At 53.9% G+C, this 6,886-nt stretch overlaps 1 non-coding gene across 1 annotated transcript; it reads right to left on the bottom strand.

Moving 5' to 3' along the window:
• Positions 1-17: 17 nt before the first annotated feature.
• On the bottom strand, positions 18-135 carry LOC112471339. The gene has a single exon (XR_003043247.1). It is a non-coding gene; the product is annotated as a 5S ribosomal RNA (ribosomal RNA).
• Between the last annotated feature and the right edge of the window lie 6,751 nt (positions 136-6,886).

Below are 6,886 nucleotides of genomic sequence, written 5' to 3'. Positions count from 1 at the left end.
TAAAAAAAAATTTTTTACGTCTACAGCACCTTGTCTCCTAGGTGGTCTCCCATCCAAGTACTAACCGGGCCCGACCCTGCTTAGCTTCCGAGATCAGACGGGATCGGGCTTGTTCAGGGTGGCATGGCCATAGACTTTTTTTTTTAACATAACTGGAAATGTCACCACTTTGCTCTTCCGCCAGCCAGATGACCTCTCAAGGCCCCCTGCAGAGCAGCGCCTAGAAAACCGCCCTGTGGTTTTGACCAGCTGCAGAGCACCCAGGAACCAGGTGTGCCACCACCCAGGTGACCAGTCCCTGACTGATGGACACCGAGGTGACTCTGCCTTTTTGCTCACCAGCCTCTGTGTGTGTGTGTGTGTCCATGAAATAAAATCCTAGAAGTGGACTTCTCCACCCAAGGACATGGCAGTTTTAATTTTGTTATTTTCGAGTTGCCTACGAAAAAGTATCAACTCCCCTCCCACCACCGAAGCAGAGCAGGTTTCTTCCTTCCCTCTGTGATCACACCTGCCCATCTTGGAGCTAAACGTGCTATTTCCTAGTTTTTATATATGTATGTTTCTCACGCATGAGCCTAGGTGTCTTTTCTCAAGTTGAAAAGTCGTGTTTTTTTCCTCTCAACCGTGTCATGTTTGATACTTTTTCCTACCTGATCTGTAACTGATTTCCTACTGATTTATGCCTTACTTAAAGGAGTTCTCACCATCTGAGACAGTCATTTGAAGCATGGGGAGCCACCTTCAGCCATTGAGGGCCTGTAGTACAAGCACCTCAAATCGGAGACCCTTCCCTTGGGGTCACTTGGGAACATTTTTGGCTCCTCCTCAAGGCCCATCCACCTCGGTCCTGCGGATGCGTAGAATTGAAGACAAACATGTGGCCAGCACAGTGGCTTCCTGATACCACACATAGCTCTCTGGGTGAGGCTGTGTGCTCTGATGTGCACAGGCAAAGAGGTCTCCTGCCCCCGGCAGTGCTTTGAAAAGTGCTGACCTCGTGCCAACATGGGGCACTAAATGGATACTATAGACATTTCTCCTTCCAAAGCCAGTTCTCCCATCTACCTCTATCTTCTTAGCCCAAGTTACTATCACCTCCCTGGCTCCCCGCTTCTCCCTGGGCCCCCACCCCCACAGGCCATACCCTACATGTAGCCAAAGGGAACCTCACCCCCATTTGTCCCCTCGGCCTAGAATGCTCTTTCCTCTCTGAGTGGCCGGCTCCCCATTTCCCAATAGCAATGCAAGGCCCTCCCGGCCCCATCGCCTGATTGTGGTATTTGTTCATGGCGGTTATTAATATCTAACAACCTGATTTATTGGTTTAGTTGTTACTTTTTCCCTCCCAGAAACGAGCCTCATGCAGACAGGTGCCTCATCTGGCATGTTCACTGCTGTGCCTCCAATGCCGAAAGCAGTGTCTGGCACAAAGTCAGAATGTGTTAAATGAGCGAATGAATTAGTCCCCTGAGCTGGGCCTTCCTCTCCAGGTCGCTGGGGCCTGTCAGGCCATCGGCAGTGACAAAGGAAGCATCCAATGGCCTGTGAGGCCTCCTGGGGCCTCCACCATGTTGATTGGTGGTAGGACAAACAACAAACAAATGGACTGGCTAAAAAGTTTGGCAATTTCAGGTGAAGTTTGTGAATGGACGAGTGAATGGAAGGACAAACACACATGAGTGAGTGAGTAAAGGTGAGATCTGCAGGTCATCGCTCTACCTTACTGAATCCCAGCACAGGGCCTGGAGTCCCCATAGGCCAGCATTGAGCAGGTTGCTCACCTCTCTTCGCCCTTCGGTATCGCTACTTCTCAGGGTTGTTGTGAAGATAACGTGAGGTTTTACGTGCAGCGGGATTCTTACAGTCCTCGGTACATAAAAACCCTCAGTAAACTTAGTTAGCTACTGTCATTACCCCACTCCAGGAAGAGAAAAGTACTTCTCCCCAGGTGTCCCAGCGTTGGGATTCTCGGTTCTGACTCTGGCCTGCGTGTCCGCCATACGCCAGCAGAGGGCGCGCGCACACTGCGGACTGGTGCGCCGGCTGGGTCTTGAGCCACGTCGGCTCCCAGCCGGCTTCCAGGGCTGCGCGGGGAGGAGGCGACAGATGTGGCCTCTGGGCTGGGAGGCACCACCGCTAAGCAGGGTTCTCAGGCATCTGGGTGTGTGTATTTGTTGCAAGGGGACCCTACAGGAGACTCGGGGAGAAGGCAACACCCCCATGCCTGAAGGGGCTCTACCCCGTGGTACCAGCCCACTTTTGACCGAGGCTCAGAAAGGGTGCGGCCAAGGTCATGCAGCCCAGGTGTGCACGGAGGGGTGGGGATCGTGCGGTGACTCCATGGCGGGCCCTGCCTGCAGGAGTGGAAATCTCAAAGCCTCAAGGGTCCAATGAGGACGGCTGCGAACCGGAGAGCTGACCATATTTGCCACCGAAATGCCGGTTCTGGGTGGCCAAATCATTTCATTTTTCGAGAGAAAAGCCAGACATCAGGATTTAGTAAAATATCTAAATTTTTACAATGGCAATGAAAGAAAGGCTTTTTTATTTTTATCACCAGTTGCCACCCCTGAGCTACTCTTAATTCTCCCTTGGAGGAAGGCATCCCCTCCACCCCCAATTTCTTCACCTGCCCACCCAGTCCCCCTCCTTCAGGCTTCAGTCTACAGGTCACCTTCTCCAGCTGCGTCTATGGCCTAGAAGCTGGCTGAGTCCAAGTGGTTGTGCAGGGGTGCGGGCTGGAGAGGGGAAGCTGAGCTGATACCTGACTTCCCTGAACCAGGTCGGGCGGGAGGTTCCAGGATCACTGGGCTTTCCCTCAGAGGAAGGCTGTGATCTGGGGTCTACAGAAGTCCCCACCCTGCCCTTGTCCTGGGCTGGAGGAAATGAGCTTTTCCTGAAAGGTGGCCTCGTTGGTACATCTAGTCACAAGTGGCACAGAGAAAAGACACGCCTCAGGACCAGCCTAAGAAGGGCTGCCAGCAATTCCTGGTTCTATGGCTTGTAGCATCAGCAGCCTCCTCTGTTGGCCCAGTCACCCCCACCAGGGTCTGGGAGATGGCAGTGGACACTGCCATGGAGCTCAGCCAGCTCCTGGGGTCCCTGAGCTGCACCCCAGCCTGGAGCAGTGGTCTCCCCTCCCCCAGGAGCTGTGCCCTGGCTGCCGTGCCCCAGCCATTCACAATCTGGGAGCACTGTTGGGTGCTGAACCTCAGGTGGGGCCACCACCTGCCTGGGCCAGCCCTTCCCTTCCCCCTCCCGTCTCCCCCTCCCCCAACGCAGTGACTGGCGCCCAAACCATGGGTTCCTTGGAATGTGATTATTTTTCTTCCCAGATAATTCAGGCCAGAAGACTGGGCCAGCCACTTCCGGCCTCGCCATCCTCACTGCCTTTCTGACCCTTTGCTCCACAAACTTGACACTGTGGTCAGAGGCCTAAAGCCAGACCCAGGAGCCCCCTTGCCCTGGCCCCTGATCAGCGCCCAGCTCTGGGAATCTGACTGTAAACACCCGGGACCCTCAGCTGCCCCTTTCCCACAAACTCCAACTGAGAACATGCTGACCCAGCTCTGGCTCCTAGTGAGTACTGCACTCTACAGTTTGTAGAGAGATTCCAAATCACAGCACTCCCTAGAACCCTAGGGACACAGCACCACCCACACTTCCAGAGTCAGTTATTTGACAGTATTTAATGAGTGTCCTTAGGAAAAATAGCAGTAACGGTGTCAGCGACTGAGCACCCGTCATGCCCAGGGGCTGGGCCAGCATATCGCATAAAGTCACTCTGGTCACTTTCTCTGCAACTCTTTGAGGGAGAAACTGTTATTATCCCGGGACCTTTTGACAGATGAGGAAATCAAGGCACAAAGAGGTTAGGCAATTGGCCTGACGTCACACAGTAATGGCAGAGCAGGGACTGGGACCGTCACCCTAGGGCCCGGGTACCCACCCACCAACCACTGAGCCCCTCTCTGCCTCTAACATCAAGCAAAGGGCTTTTCAGTTGAGTTTTCCCGACCATCCTCGAACACTTGAGATTGTTGGGATTCGGACCATTGCTAAAATGGCAGGTGCCCCTGTACCTGGCCACTACTCTCCTGCCCAAGGCCCAGGCACCCTGCTTTACAGTGGTCCCCAAAGAGAGGCCGAGACCCCTGGGAATTTGACGCCCTCTCCTGCCCCGAGTGACTTCAAAACGCTCCGCGTCCCAAGCCCTGCTCTGATTTCAGGCATTTTATGAGCATGAAATCCAAGCCTTGGTCCTTCTGAAGATATCGAGCTCCTTGGGTGAGGGCGGAGGGTGCTTTATGGGGCCACTGGACAGGCCACGGGACAGGGTCGGGGCTTTGAAAGGATCTAAGGCCGGGAAAGTCTAATCCCCTCTTTAGGATCCAGGGCTGTGTCCCAGGGGAGTGGGACCCCTCCCCTTTGTGAGCACCCATGGGCCAGAGTCCTGGTCAGCCTGGGACTGACTTCATCTCATCTGTTCTCACCACAGCTCCCGTGAAGCCAGGAGACTCTCCTCCAATTGCAGACGGGGAAACTGAGGCTGGGAGAGGCGCAGCCACTCACCCATCCATCAGCACAGAGCCAGGCTTCTGGTTCTTTCCCCTGCACCCCAACACCGCCCGGTCTCACACCACAGAGAGAGCGGGACTCAGGACAGGCAGCTGGGGACCTCCCCTCCCAGCAGCCTGGGCTCTGGGCTCTAATTGAAGGTGATGACAGTCGCTTGGGTGGACATCCTGAGGATCATCAAGATTTAGGGACAAGCACTGGCCACAGTGTATCTGAAAAGCATCTGTGTATCTGGAGGGCAAAGCTCCCAGAACGTGGGTGTCCAAGCTGGATGTGAACATGGGCTTCTGGGAACAGGGGTGATGTCTACAGAACCTGATTTCCTTGTCACCTCTGCCAGACAACCTCAGTGGCTCCTCACGCCCCCCTTCTCCCCGGCTGGGCCACCTCCAGCACCCCCACGCCACAGGCTCCCCAGAGCGCACACCTCGTCCTAGGGAATGAGGGCAGTCACCTCGCCACACACGACTGGCCCTGGACGGCCCCTGGAGCTGGGCTGCTTGCTCTCCGTTCATTCCTTTGCTCACTCGTTCGTCCAGATGAGCAAAATCTGTATGTTTCCTGCGGCTGCCGTAACATTACCACGCAGCCAGCAGCATAAAACAAGAGAAATGTTCTAGAAAATTCCGAAATCAAGGTGTCTGTGGGGCCCTGCCCCTCTGAATGCTCCAGGAAAGAACCTTCCTGCCTGTGTCAGCTCCTGGGCTACCTCAGCGGTCCTTGGCTTGTAGACGCTTCGCAGTCTCTACCTCCTTCTTCACGCGGCCGTCCGTGTGTCTCTGTGTCCTCTCCTTCTAGGACACCAGTCACTCCTATTCAGTATGATCTTCATCTCAAGATCCTTAACTAATGACATCTGCAAAGACTCTATTTCCAAATACAGTCACATTCTGAGCTTCCATACGGACATGAATTTTGGTTGACACTATTCAACTCACTACAAGCACCTACTGTGTGCTCTGGGCCCGGGGGTGGGCAGAGTGGTGAACAAGCCAGGGTGGGCTCTGCTCACATGGAGCTCCAGTTCAGGGATGGGCTGGGGAGAGGCAGAAACGGGTCACTACAGAAACAACACTGCAATAAGTGCCACCAAGAAACATCAGACGTAGCAGGGGACCTGGCCTTTGGCTTGGCCGGGAGCCAGATCATCAACGCTGCACCCAACCCACTGCGTCCCCGGGTCTGTTTGGTGGCCTCCAAGGGCTCTTCCTCCCCACCCTTAGCCCCCTTCCACACCTCCTGGGGCTTCAGCTCAGAACTCTCCTGCTCCTGGAAGCCTCCCCGAAGCCCGAAGTTGCCCCCTTGGGGTTCCCAGGCATCCTGAGCTTCCTCCCAGTGCCAGTAGGTGGTAGAGTTCTATTTTTTCATACTTGGGAATTCTCATGTCTATTTATTTACACAAAGAATGCTTTCTGTAGAAAAAAATTTTTTTAATTAAAAGCATCGATAGAAAAGTACACTGACTTTCTCCTCTCCCTCAGTCTAGAAATCCCCTGTCTAGAAATTCTCCCTCTTCGGCAGAATCACTGGTGCACAGTGGGTGCTCCATAAATGTTTGACTACATGCCTGGTGAGTGCTAGGCCTTGGGACAAGGAGTCATCGACTCCTAGGAACTCACTGGGATACAATCTCTATGCTGCCCAGTCCGGAATGGAGCATACTGTCGGTGCTCCATAAATGCTGGTAGTGGTTGGGGGTTACTCCCTCAATCTTTGCTACAGTTCATGGTGAGGGGAGTCCCAGGACAGGACCTGGGTGAGGTGGGCCCAGGGGGCTGAGGGGTGGCCACTGGGAGAGGTCTAGGCAGGCTGCCTGGATGTGGGAAATTCTAGCCCACAGCCTTCGGCCTTCCGTTCCCTGCTGCTGCCCAGACATCAGGATCTGGGGGTAGGAGAAGCAGGGCAATGGTCAATCCATTCGCATTTATTGAGCACCTACTGTGTCCCAGGAGCTGCTTCTAAGAGTTGATCGTCTAGAAAATACTTGCCTGAGTCCTCAAAGACACAGACGAGGAGGGTGTAGTCCATGGGCGTGAACCTAAACAACCACCAAGCGGAGCCTGGAGAAAAAGCCACGGTGGCTTCACACAGTGGAGTACTATGCAGCTGTGAAAAAGAATGGGGCTGCATCATTAAATGAAAACAGCCAGGTGCCGAAAAGTACATATTTTGATACTATTTGTAAAACAAAACAAAATAGGAAAGAGAATAGGCGTGGATTTGTTTATGGCTTCTCAGGCCCTAGAAAGTATCAGAAGACACCCTTAACCCACAGGGCTGAGAGTCAGAAGCAGCAAAGAGGTTT

Source organism: Pteropus alecto, unplaced genomic scaffold, assembly GCF_000325575.1.
Source record: "Pteropus alecto unplaced genomic scaffold, ASM32557v1 scaffold45, whole genome shotgun sequence".
Classification (NCBI taxonomy): domain Eukaryota; kingdom Metazoa; phylum Chordata; class Mammalia; order Chiroptera; family Pteropodidae; genus Pteropus; species Pteropus alecto.
The sequence above is the reverse complement of the archived record's forward strand: the minus strand, read 5'-3'. Positions and strand labels throughout refer to the sequence as shown.